Raw genomic sequence first — 14,490 nt, forward strand, 5'->3', positions numbered from 1 at the left:
TGCATGCAGTCTCTCCAAATGAGCACAGTGTTTTTAATTATTATACTGCATGTATCTTTTTAGATTCAGGAGTTAGTTGTGTTACCTTGTACAGTATGTCTTTTTTTTACTAATCTGTTTCACAAAGGATTTGCCTAAAGCACGTTTTGTAGTGCTCCATTACACATATCAAGAGATATATTTAGGAATGTCTGTGCACAATATATTTGTACATTTGACACATTACATTTATGTCAAAAGGGAGTTTGACAAAAGTAAATAAATATGCACTTATATGTATGCATTGTTTCAATGATATATACTGTAACTTACTGTAGTAGCTTCTACATTGGAATGTTAGTTTCTTTTTAATTTCTTTATATAACATTTGCTGTCATCTAGCAGTAGAAATTGTACCTTCCTGTGGAGGTTCCTTGTCTTAAATATTTGTTTAGTGCCACAACTCACTCATACCTCCCAACAAATGGAGAGGTAACCAGGACAAAAAAATCCTGTCATGGTCATGTCAATCAGTATATTGTACCTACAGTAAATCCCACAATGTGTAACCTCCCTCTTGCTAGTCCATTCAAAAGCATTCTAATTACTCATTTCCTGGGATTCCATGATACAAATTCCAGGACACAACAGGCTGCAATTCCACAGACCAGGGCAACTGACCAGGTCTGTATAATGGACAAAGTCTTTACAATAAAGTGTCCTTGCCTTGTACAAAGTTTAAAAAGGCAATTCAAAGCATTATCCCTACACATGCAGTACATAGGCTACTTTAGCTGGTCAGTTCTGTCCATGCATGCACCAATCTGTTTAAGGCTAAATCTGAAATATGGATGTACATTAACTAAACAGAACTATGTGAGGACTGATTACTGTATATATATACTGTATATGGTAGGTTTAAGCATTATAAATCTACTATCTTTTGACAAGAGGAAAACTATGAGCAGAGACTGGTACGGTATGTGCATACAAAATGTTACAGAACTTGATGTTTTGTAGCAGAAGTTAAATATATTTAAAATACAATGAATCGCATAATACAATTTCCTAATGTTGCTCAATATTAGGAGACATAAACTTCACTGGTATAACAGAGAAATCACTTAATCCCCCTAGCATGTCAAAACATTAAAAACAACATTTTTTAGAAAAACAACAATGATCCTATTTGTGAAAAACTAGACTAGGCTAATGTACTGTATAAACCGTTCCTTAGCACCTTAAGAGGTTCCAGGGCTCTTCATAAATGTCAAATCTAGAGGCCATAGTTACAGTATGTTTTCAAAGACTTTCAGAGAAACTGTAAACCATGTTCTAGTAGTAAATAACGCAGAAGAGTAAATGTACTGTAAAGTAAGCATGCGCGTTTCCAAATACCATCAGTCACTTATTTTCCCTTCAAAATGCTTTATATTGTATCCATTAAAAATCTGTTATTCTTGCGCATTCTTAAAACAAAGATGTTTTCTAATCCACACATTTAAAAAGTAAAATAAACATATTTAATTTTAGTTTGCGATTAGTATACAGTAGATTAGGATATAAGAGCCTACGTTTAGTCTTTAAATAAACATATATAGTAATGTTAAATACGGTGTAAAGTTGAAAACCGATTATTGCGAAACAGCATGAGGGATTGAAAGCCAGGGCTTGTCACTGTCCTGTTATAAAGCTGAACAGCGAAAATGTTAATGCGTTACACAACTGTTTGAATAACTAAAGGAAAAGGAATTTAAAAAAAGCTAAGCAGAGGTTTAGTGAAGGCAGGAAAACGTGTTCTTTTTAAATGCTGGTATCACTTACCAGACGTTTTAGATTTTAAATCCACTTTTGGACATTTAATGGGAAGAGCTCCTCAAACTTCTCAATTCGAAGAAGAAAAAGAAAAAAAGAGCTCAGAGCAATCTTGCCTATACATACTGGGGGAGGGGACTTGAGATAATAACTTCCCACTTAAATTATGACCGACTGGTAAGCGATTTTCAAATTTGCTTGGTAAAGCTGCACAAAAAGCTAATATACTAGCAGTGTTACCGTGGTCAGATTCCGTAACATATATAGTAGTATTTTCAATATAAATTAATGGTATTTTCCTCCATTTAAAACGTTTATATCAACTTGCTTCTTTCAATTGTTTAAGGTTTAAGCGAGAAAATATATAGTACGTATGACCAAAGTTATGTACACGCATACAATGGTATAGTATTCGCACAATTCGGACTAATTGTAAAAATACAAAGTTTGGTCTCAGCACTTTCCTTATTCAAGAAGTGAAAAAGTACTGCAATTGCTTTTGTATTTATATAAGATATGCTTATATGCTTTGTGAGTTTATCTGTTGAGTGTTGTAAATTAGTTTCGAGAGACAAAGCAAAGTTTTTTGAGAATCAGAACGACGGCCAGAGGATGCGATTAACTGAAGTTGTGCACACAGTCCCTGGTCATTTACAACTCCATAGACAACAAACATCCCATAACAATAATTATTATTATTTTATTATTAAATGTAAATTATCTCATAACATCTATCTGAACATGTCCATTGGAAATGTTGCTAACACATGCGAAGAAATTTGGAAGTATTCTTTGTGGCAAATAGTGTATACTGTAAATAGAGCAAACAAACAAAGCTAATACCATACAGTTTCTCATTTTATTTTCAGTGCATCAGATGGAACAGTGTAGGAACACACTGTTGATATCAATTATTATCCTCCCCTAGTGCTTCTTCTCCATACAAGGGCATCAGCATCACAGACTGAAGGGGTGCTTAATCCTGATCCTGGAGAGCTGTTGTGTCTTCATTCCAGTTAAGTTCTTAATGGCCTAAACCAGCCAATTTTAGATCTTCTCCCACTTCTACAGGTGTTTATACAGTGCATTAAAGAAAATGTGTAAACCTGCAGTTTCCATGATTTTCATGACAGTATTGTAATATCTTCAGTACACTGCACCATAAGAGATTTTCCTAAGAAAAGTTAATTAGAATAATGCATTTGTTTGTCAGGGTCAAGTGTACTGTAGATAATCACAGTGAAGGCAAAACAAAAGTATAGGACTCATATTAAAACCATTCGCAGTGTGAAAATAATATGGCAAACGTTTGCAGTAGGGAGAATTTCTTTCCAATTTCTTTTGAAATGCCCTAAACAATGCGGAGAACAAGGATGTATTGTCTTTGCAGACTGACTAGAAGGAATACAGCACCACTACTTAAATAATAAAGGTCATGGTGGATACACATAAACAACACACAGCAGACAAGACATGCAATAAAACACAAGGCGTACCAAAAGACTTGTGGGATATTTATGTGAAAATGGCTTACAAGAATGCCTTACATTTTTAGCTGAATCTGTTCCAACAAAAACACAGCCCTCTGTATCAAGCCAAAAGAAGTTCAATTCTTTACCTCTAAAATGATTTACAGTATTTCCCCAGAGGCTTCCACTGCATAATTATACAGAGGCAGAGAAGGCAATCTGACTTTGTATGATATAAATTCAAATGTATTTGATTCCATATACTGAGAGGTATTAAAATACAATTAATGGTATAGGTTCCAACAATATTTGTTGCATTTTTATGCTTCTCAGTTTATATTAAGATAATGTTCAAATTAATATTAATTTTTGAATGCAGGCAGCTAGATTTTTTTGCTTTGAAAAGTAAATATTTTCACATAAAAGCAATGGAATGAAAAAGAAAGCATTACAACAAGAGGAGCTACTTGGCCCATTTTGTTCTCATTTGGTAGCTAGCAGCCAGGTGATCTTGGCATCTTTTAAAGTAGTTTCTTGAAAGAAACAAAGGTTTTCAACTTCTGCAACATAACTACTGTAGGCAGCTTGCATCAGAAATCCCTAACCATTTGTGTAAAAATGTGCCTCCTGTTCTCAGTTTCAAATGCGCTTTCCTGTGATTTCCATTTACATCCTCTGGTTTGTGCTTCACTTTTGATTCACTGTTCACTGTTGATGCATCTCAGCATACTGTATCTTGCAGAGGCTGAACTGCTTGACTAGCTGAGATGCCTCTCTTGTGCAATGGAAGAAAAAGCAGTAGACTCAATCTTTAAAAATGAAAGAGACAAAGATGTAAGAATGCATGCTTTCCTGGTGTCTCCCCTAGCCCAACATAAGATGTTCATGTGGTTTTATAACTTAATAATATTTTTCTTGTTTCTTGATAAAAAAACAAAGTGTCATCAAATCACAAGTTTAAGCTTTTGCAATTCTTTTCTCAACACTTACACTTACCATTTGTACATCATTACAGAAATCATCTGCTTTTTTGTTAATAATTTTTCAAGAAAAGCTTCCTAGACTTTTGAACCACGTACAGTACATTGATAGTCCTTCAAACTACCCACCAATCATAAATGATAAAGCTTACTGTGTTTATGGATTTATGGACAGAAGTATTCACTGTCAAACAGAAAAACATCTAGAATTTATTATTTGCAAGTGAAGAGTACGTCAAAGTGTCATATGAAACAAGGCTTAATCTGGGAATTCCTAGTGTTTCAATAGCACATACTGTAATTGAATGTGCATTTTTAAACTTTAAACATAACTTATGGAAAGGATAATCATACATTTATTTTATACATTGCTTTTAAAAACTACCATCCCTAAGTACTTTGCAATATGTAAAAAGCACCTTTCTCAAAAAAATTGAAGAAAAGGAACATTGCTGAAAACAAAGCAGATGTTGTTTAGGTGGATGTTGTTCCAGAACTCCACTCCAAAAGCCAATAGCATTACAGTATTAGCTAGGTCAGTGGTCTTCAACACTAGTCCTTGAGAGTCTCAAGTGAGTTTGCCTTATAGGCCATCCACTATCACTTGTTTGTGTAAGATTAGGAGCACTTGTAAGTTATTGGTCAATTTTTAAAGAAGTAATTGGTTCGATTAAGGGAACATTGGTCCTTGAGTGCCACAAGATCTTCAGCTACGTGCTTTAATCAGTGCAGTACTTTTAGAAAGATCGAAATGGCAGTAGAGGTGCCCTGGGTGAGAGAATGAGGAACCACACCATGTAGACCCTTGAACATAAGCAGAAGGATTTTGAAACCATCTTGAAATCTAATAGGAAGCCAGTGCAAGGATTCCTAGACAGGAGTGATCTGATCACTTGTACTGTACATGACGTGAAAATCCTAGCTGTTAGAGTCTGATTTGTCTCATTAGACACACATACTGTAGCATAGGATGCAGTCTGCTAAAATGTCTAGTATCAAAAACATTCTTTATAAGATTCTGCACATGTTTATCTCATGTAAGTAAACAATCATCTTATGATTGACCTGACCAAAAACAAGATCTCAGTCTTATCACAGCAAAGATACAAAAGATCAGTTCAGAGAATACAGAGACAGGGTACAGTACAGTATATACAGTACTGTAATATTTACCTCTTTGACATGCACATATGTTTTCATTAAAGTTCATATTTTAATCATACCTGCAAATTTTAAGCCCTTTATGTTATTGTGAAATCAATTACAAAATGGTTTGAAAACAGATTTCAAACTAGCAGACAGCTTAAACTAACATTTTATTACTGGCTATTATGAACAGCAGAAACAGGAGTGGAAAACAGACAAAAGGAATAGACATGTGAGGGCAGAGTTTCATATACATTTCATTTCATAAACCGTAAGACATGTCTATGCTGAAAAGCATTAGGACATTTCTTTCCAAAGGACACATCCTTTCTTCTATTGAAATAAACCAAGGGAGTTCCACAGAGATTTCACAAAACAAATAGCCTTCCTGGAAATCCTAAATTATGCCAGATTTTATTGTTTCTTTCTTAAAAAATCCAACAGATTAATCCAGCTTTATTTGTTCGGTTCTCAAAACAGATTAAACTGCATTTTTTATAAATGTCATGTTTTATTTGCATGTTTGCAGTAGCTATGCTTGTCTGGAGTGAATGCAATTCCTTAAGCATTAAATACAATGAAAAAATGTATATTGAATAGAAGTACTAAGAAAAGAAAACAGGAGGTTCCATCAATAGTGAAAGTAAGCAGGAAACTTCATTCTAATTCTAAATATCCTGGTAATCTTGTAAATCCATCACAAAGTTTATGACACTAGCACAGAAACAACACAGAGCAGAACTCGTTTACTGGAATAGCCAGCAGAATATCACAGGGGTTATGCTGTATGGAAATGTTAAATTAGTTTGGAGACTTAATTATTTGTACACTTAACATTTATAAACTAATATCTTTAAGAACTTAAGATATTAGATAAGTCTGTTTAAGAACAGACTGTACTTTGACTACAACCTTAGAAATTCTGTAGTGCATTTTCTTGGCACTCCAGCTGTTTCAGATGTAGCTAAAAAGTGGATTAGAAAGACAAAACAAAACCTAAAACAACATCTTTGTATTAAAAACTGAATCCATTCCTGATGAGATCTTGCCAAAAGATGTTTTCTGTTTGAACAGGGTTCCTCTCATGACTCTGACAGAAAGCTTGTAACAGCACTGCACAAGAGGAATACAACCTCTTTATTTTCAAACACATGAATTAGAGAAAAAATGTAGCATGTACAGTACTTAAGAGTTTATTTCAAAAGGTTTTAAGTCATTAAAGGAAACCCATTCATCATTGGCACTTTCATTTTAATTTACTTTGAGTACTGTATAGCACAGAAATTGAGTTATAGGTTGTTAGAGAAGTTGTTATTTTGCTTTTCTTCCACCTGAAATCAACCTACCATGTCCAGGCTGGCCCTAGCAGCCCTTGTCTCAGTTTCAGACTGGCCATAAAAGGAGGCCAGACGTAGTTCTGGAGCCTTGCTGTGCAGTTCCACACTACTTCCTCAATGTACTGTACATATGGCCGCTAAACCTCTGTAACCTTTAATCAGAAATACTGCATTTAATTAGATTCATTTTTTAACTCATTAGAGTCTCAGGGGCTGTTGAAGATCGTAATTTAGCTTTATTTCTAATTACTCATTTTAATTGGTTTGTTTGTTTTAAATTTCATAACGTTTTAAGTGTCTGTTTTATTGTTCTATTTTACCTTCTGAAAAATACTATGAAACAAATATTAAATGTATAGGACGTATGATAGAGGTGCCGTTATTGGTATACTATTGTATGTTCACAAGTTTGTGTTATACTGTATATGGTGTGAAACTGATAGTATTCACATTTATTTTTTACTATTATTTCATGGATGCTGGTATAAATCTGAAAACAATAAAAAACCTAAACATCTCAGAAATCTGGAGCCTTCTTCAGGTTCACACATGAAGAAGGCTCCACGGCCGAAACGTTGTGTTTTTTTTCTTCTCTTTTCAGCATGGAATAAACCTATTACTTGTTCCTTTGCAGCCTACGCATACGGACGCGACTACCCACCTTTTATGTTTGTTATAATTTCTAAAGGAAGTAAATATTTTAATTTATTCTGTAATTCTGTATTCTGTAAACTGTATCCTTACCTCAAGTCTTTACTTGTTTTTCTAAAGGTTTAATAAATGTAAGGATTAATAGTATCCTCTCAAGTCCTTATTTCTACAGTACATATAGTTCCACATTTGCTGTATGCTGTTTGTCCTTGCTTTTACTGCAATATACAGTATAACTTACCAATTATTTTAAATCTACAGTACTATCTTGCCGCATTTTAATTTATTAACACCCTGTTATTCAAGTGAAAAATCTACATATGTGAATATAAAGTTGAACTGCCTTCCTGTGTGAAATCTGAGAAAATGCTCTGCTCTTAACTTTCAGCTACAGGTGTCTTGGGACAGAACTTTTCTTGTTATTCCACCCGACTGAGGAATGCTCTGCCAGAATCACCTGATACTCTTGAGTCAGTTACTGAAATCAAATGACTGCCGCCCCTGTTTTCTCTTCTAGTGGTTGGTCTTGAAGAAGGGTATATAAAAGATTGAAATCTGAAATATTAGTTCCTTTTAATCTGAAGTTTGTTTAGCACATGTGGAGATTGCTACTAATGCTACTGCTGTAAATCAGGTGGCTTTTCCTGGAGAGAATAGCTCTTGTTTCCTCATTGACAGGACTGCAATTTGAAATCAAAATCCATGAAGGGAGACCACAACACAAGCAATGCAGGCTTTAAAATAAGTGGCATATTCAGACAGAACCTCTTTAGAAAGAGACATACTGTATACAGTCTCATATGATGCTTTATGTCAAAGAGAACAAATAGAGCTTATTTGTTCTCTGTGAATTATATTGGGCTCTTTTACAAAAAGGGTCTGGAAAAATTCCTAAAATTTATCGGACAATTGAACCCAATGTGATCTGGATGAACTATGGCCTCTTTGATGGGTTCTGAAATTCTTTACTGTGCATGTAATTTTCAAAGGTCTGCTCCTTCTTAATTTCATACTGTCCTGTACATTACAGTACATTGTCAAAAATAGTTAGATGAAGCCAAAAATATAATGTTGAAATATGTTGAATCTTACACAGTTCTATGCTTGATAAATATATATAAATATAAATATATGGAATAACTGACCATAACTAATGAAAACATTAATGTAGAAACTACTCGAATTCCAAAGTACTGCAGCACAGAAATCACAAGCAGGAAAACTGCACTCCATTGAAGTGAGTCTTCTTTTGTCAAGGTGTGGATCCTGATTAGCTTTTCAAAATGTACCTAAAATGCACATTTGATTGAATTATTGTTGTCAAGCACATTTTCTGAGCATATTTAGCAGTGATATTATAAAAATTACTTTTTGCTAAATGTATCCTGACAGTAATGATTGTCTTGGCTTGTTAGATCTTGTTAAACAAACCTGTTAAGTCACTTTCAACAAGCCACAGCAGCAATGGATAACAATATCACATATTGCATGATATTTTTACATGCCTAGTAGGTTTTTGCTAAAGTTTGTTGAAGAAGATTAATTCTCAGACTTAAAGCTGTAGAGATTCAGATTACTATAACTATTGCAAATAGACAGGATGGGAAAAACTGTCCAGATTCAACATCATTAAACAATGTCATTCTGTCATAGCATTGACAGATACTGTAGATTCATCTTTCAACGAGAGACTGGTAGAAAGTGACAGAAAAAATGAGAAAAAGAAGTGTACAGTATCGAATATGTTTAACTTTTATTTTAAAAATGCTTGTGATAGGGAACAAGTAAAGGTTTATTCCATAAAGAAAAGAGACAGAGTGTTTCATCTGTGGAGCCTTCTTTAGATGTGAAGGCTCCACAGCCAAAACATTTTTTTGCTTATCTTTTCAGCATGGAATAAACCTTTACTTGTTTCCTATCACAAATTAGCTTCAGAAAATTCTGTTGCCTTTATGTCTCAAAATTACACAAACAGCTGTAAAATTCAGAAATCTCAGTACTAGAGCCTGATTTAGTCAGCATGTAAATCCGTATGTTAGTGGTAAGACCAGTGTCAGTGATGGTGAATAATATGATATAATATATGATATAATATGATAATATGAGGCAACATTACTCATACTTAATTACATACTTAATAGTAATAATCAAAGCAAAGAACCCAATGGAACACCCAGAGTAGGTGGACCAAAATCAGAATTAAATCAACTCCTGGTACTAAACAGGAGCCAAACCAGTAAAGGGAAGCTATCAGCCACTCTTAATTTTCCATGTAACCTAAGATAAGATCACTTTATTGGCCATATACAATTTCTTGTATTAGGAACTTGTCTTTTCGCATACCCCAACTTGCTCTCCAAGAGACACACATCCTTAGCCACAGAGCCACCTCACCGCCCGGTGTCTCTGTGTAGGATGCCTTGATTGGCAGTATAAAAAGCTGCACTCAAAAGTAGAAGGAGAAGAATATCAACTGAGACAGTCAGAAGCCATCAGCAAATTTGCCTTAACAAGAGCTGTTTTGGTACTTTTTCTTTCTCTGTATACCTAAATCCTGCCTGAAAATGTTCAAGAACTAATTAAATGCTCTACAAAATTGTAATTGTAATATGAGAAAAGGCCAATTTAAAATCAGATGGTAGTTTCTAAGTATTTGGAAGTCAAGGGCACTTTTTAAACACGTTACAGCAGCACACCTTAAGCCTATAGCAGTAAGACCAGATTTCAGGGACTTATTGGTGAGGTTATCATCAACTGAACAAGGGAGCCAGAAATGCTGTTTGGCAGAAATGAGTAATGGTTCAAGGCACAGTAGGCAGCATCAAGAACAGTAAAATAAGAGAAACATGAACCTATGAAAGCAGTAGAGGGCATAGTTATGACAACAGGGGCTGAGATGAGAAACTGGACATTAATATTATGCATTCTGTTGTGAAATCACTGATCACTGTAATGACAAGAGGAATGGTTAGGCCTCTTTACCTTTGACTAGAGGGTCACAAACCTCTTCTATATACTGTAGATGTTGTCAGGTATTTATAAATGAGAATTTGTTCTCAATTGACTTACCTGGCAAAATAAGGGAAAAAAATAATGTTGTCATGTTGCCTTCAGAAAGAGCAGTTCATTTGTGTACAAACAAAAATAAGAAAAAGAAACACATTTATATACTGTATACCAATAATATGCAATAAGGTATTATTATAAACAGAACAGAATTCTCAAAACAAAACAACATTAACCATATTACAGTATATAAAGGATTTGTGAGATCTTCTCCCAAACTATTTGAACTAATCAAATTCAGTTTATAGTAGAGAGCTACAGTATCTAGTACATTTACTATTAGCAGGAGCAGGACAAGCTCCACCAAAACAATATTGTGCTCAGAAATGTGCAGTTTAACTGCTTGTAGTTTGAAATGCCCATTCCACAGAAACTGACAAAACCAACAATCCAAATGTGTCTGAATTCTACAAGACAAAGCAGAGTTAGTAGCTTTGAAAAGTCAGGTAGAAACCTTAAAGAATGATTTGAGACAGTAAAACAGAAAACCCAGTAAAGAGCTGTCTCTTTCCAACAAAGTCGTTATAACCTTCTGTGTTAAAAACTAAGCTTTCAAATCAAGTCAAGTCAAGTCAAGTTCAAGTTTATTTGTCATTCCAGCCATGTGCAATTCGTGGAACGAAATATCGTTCCTCCTGGTCCACGGTGCAAATACAGACAAGATACTGACATAGACATTGTAGACAGGATACACATACTGTAGTGCAATTTTACTAATACTATACTAATAGTACTAATATTTAGAAATAAGACAGTGTACACCAGAACAGAGGCAGTGTACACAGGATATGCACATACTGCAATTCAACTATTACAGAATAGTACAAAAAATACATCATATACACTAACACTGGGGGAACATTCTGCATAGAAAGACTAGCATCTTACCATGAATAGCTGTAAATGAACAATAAAACACCAGACTGATCAGAGCTGTGAGATAAGTTTACTATACAGTAGCTTGATTCAATATACAGTATGTATGGAAAAGAGAGTGACAACAGAGGTAACAAACCTCAAGAAGGCTCCACACTGTAACATTGTGTACTTTACTCTTTAGTTTTACTTTCTTTAGTAGTGAATACCTACTCTACAATTCCACTAGTGCTCGAGTTTGGCAGATCTACAAATAGAAGCATTTCAAGAACTCCTATCATGTGCCTGATACACCACTAGATGGCATTCTACACTCTACTATTAAAGGACACAAATTCAACTACACTGCAACCAAAAATTACTTTTCCTTGAATTAATTGATTTGCTTTTATAATTTAACAGCAGTGGGCCCAGGGCAGGAAAATTGACAGCTGTATGAAACAGACAGGTTTCTTTTGGTGCTATAAGGGCTCTTTACATTTGACCCTAGAGCTAAACTACACAAGCACATCTGTATGTAAGCCAAGGTGACATGGGGACCATCTTCATGGAAGCAGACTAAATAAGACATTGATGTAGAAAAATCATTCTTCAAGCCAGGAGCTGGTGATGGGTAAACTGTAAATTCCCAGCCCTCCTCCTTGGCTGGAATTTAAACAAATGTATTGTATGTGCATGCCACTGCTAGATTTATATAAGTACCACATAACCATGACAGCACTGCTCCACTATAGACCCGAGTTGTACAGTGTCTTCAGAACCCACATAAGGACTGAATTGCACTATAATTTCGTATGTTGCATTGTGGAGCCAAAGTTTAAATATACTGTATATGTGAATCCCGTCTGTCTTTAGAACCATATCCAGCAACAGGGGTGTAACAGTACCACGGTGCCCTGGTACACCATCCACCATTTCCTGCATTGGATTGTACTGTGAGCTGATATCAAAATATACTCTTTTCTCTTACATCTTATGTTTCACTTTGCTCAGCTTCCAGATTCAGGATTCAAGATTCAATACTTTATTGTCATGTCAGTAAAGTTAAATAGAATTTGCCCAAGTACAGCCCTGATAAAAACAACAAAAACAACACATATTTCATTTACACATACTGTACTGTACAGTACTCATTATTCAAGCAATCTTAGATTCAAAGTTTAAAATTAAAACCACAGGATCTAATCCAGTTATATGTATATGCACTCCTATATAATACTTACAGACATCCAAGATCTACATAATGAGGTGCCCAACAGCCTCTGTATAGCGTAGGTTCTATTTTGGAACCGAACAGTACTACATCTGATACTTTGAATCCTCTTCCCTGAAGGGAGAAGTTTAAAAAAGGAGCTGGCAGGATAGAAGGGGTCTGTGAACACCTTCTTAGGTTTCCATTTGATATAGCTGCTATAAATTTAGTAGAGGCTACAGAGGGAAGATCACCTCTGATAAACTCGGATGTTGTGTGTACGACACTTTCCAGTTGTTTCCTCTGTTGGGCAGTTGTATTGTCCCACCATACTATTATCGAGAAGGTAACCATGCCCTCAATCACAGTTCTATAGAAGTGTCATTTCTGCCTGATTAACTCCAAACTATCTCAACGGCCATAGGAATCACATCCTCTGATGGGCTTTCTTCATGATGAGGCTGGTGTTAACTTCTCACTTCAGTGAGTGGCAGATGGTTGTGCAAAGAAACCCAAAGGTGTCCACCTCTACAGGCTGGTGAGAAGAGGCAATAGATCACCTCTATGTCTATGAAAATCAACCACCAACACTTGGGTCTCACCAGTGTTAAGCTTCAGATTATTTCTCATCACACATCTTAGCCAGTGCACTGACCTCACTTCTGCAGTATATGCTGTTTCATACAGTATGTTTCATAAGTGGATACATAAATCTGTTTAAGAACATATTGAGGTTACATTCAGCGCCACTGAGTTAATAACCAGTTTGCAAAAAGATTTCAAGTTCAAGTTGAAATTTATTGTCATTATAGTCATACACAGGCATATGGTATAACGAAATGCTATTTAGCTAGCTCTCAGACAGTAAGTAGTACAAAAAAAAACAATTGTATAAGAAAAGAAATACAGAGACAACAGGCAATGTGCAAAACAACAACAGGTAACAGGTAATGTGCAAAACAACATCAGTTGTGCAAAATCATATATCAACAGAATGAAATAAAGAATAGAAAATTATGGGGAGTGAACTTCTTGACATGTGAGGTAGAGGTAGATTTCAATGTGTGATTGAGTTTTGATAAAGAGAGAAGGCACTGTGAGGATTCAGATTGTAGGTGAGAGAGGCTGGGAGTTTAATAGTTTGATAGTGCAGGGGTAAAAACTATCTCTGAGTCTGGTAGTCCTAGCCCGAATGCTCCAGTACTGTTTTCAAGATGCTAGAGGGTCAAACAGTCTGTAGCTGGGGTGTGTGGGGTCTTCGATGATGCTTAGAGCTTTCCTCAAGCACTGTCTGGATCCTGGATGGATGGATGGGAGAGCAACCCGAGTGATAGTCTGGGCCGTTTTCACCACCCACTGTAGGGCTTTGTGCAGCTGCCATACCACACTGTGATGTAACCAGTCAGTGTGCTTTCTGTAGTGCATCTGTAAAAGTTAGTGAGGATCTGGGGACATATCTTAGCCTTCTTCAACTGTCTTAGGAAGTACAGGCGCTGTTGCGCTTTCTTAATCAGTGAATCATGTGAAAAGACAAATTCCTAATACAAAAAATTGTATATGGCCAATAAAGTGATCTCATCTTATCCTAATCAAACAAGTGGCACTGAAAGATCATGTGAGGTCCTCGGTGATATGGACGCCAAGGAATTTGAAGTTACTGACCCTTTCCAGTTCAGTCCCATTGATCTGGATAGGAGCATGACCATTTTGCAGTTTCCTGAAATCAACGATCAGCTCCTTGGTTTTGCTGACGTTGAGGGTGAGGTTGTTGCATTCACACCACGTTGTAAGGAGATTGACCTCCTCCCTGTAGGCCCTCTCATCATTGTCTGTGATCAGATCTACAACTGTGGTGTCATCGGCAAACTTGATGATGGAGTTGGTGTTATATTTGGCCTTACAGTCGTGGATGTAGAGGGAGTAAAGCACTTGACTAAGCACACAACCCTGAGGGACCCCAGCGCTCAGAGTTAGTGTGC

At 35.8% G+C, this 14,490-nt stretch overlaps 1 protein-coding gene across 1 annotated transcript in view; it reads right to left on the reverse strand.

Moving 5' to 3' along the window:
• LOC148829224 (sodium- and chloride-dependent GABA transporter 2-like) overlaps positions 1 to 1,918 on the reverse strand; it is a 40,423-nt gene extending 38,505 nt beyond the window's left edge. Inside the window, exon 1 of the mRNA XM_088922962.1 lies at positions 1,804 to 1,918. The gene's annotated coding sequence lies outside the window, so the exon portion shown is untranslated. The remainder of the gene's footprint in view (positions 1 to 1,803) is intronic.
• Positions 1,919 to 14,490: the final 12,572 nt, after the last annotated feature.

This window comes from Atractosteus spatula, chromosome 8, assembly GCF_055471065.1.
Source record: "Atractosteus spatula isolate fAtrSpa1 chromosome 8, fAtrSpa1.hap1, whole genome shotgun sequence".
Taxonomy (NCBI): Eukaryota; Metazoa; Chordata; class Actinopteri; order Semionotiformes; family Lepisosteidae; genus Atractosteus; species Atractosteus spatula.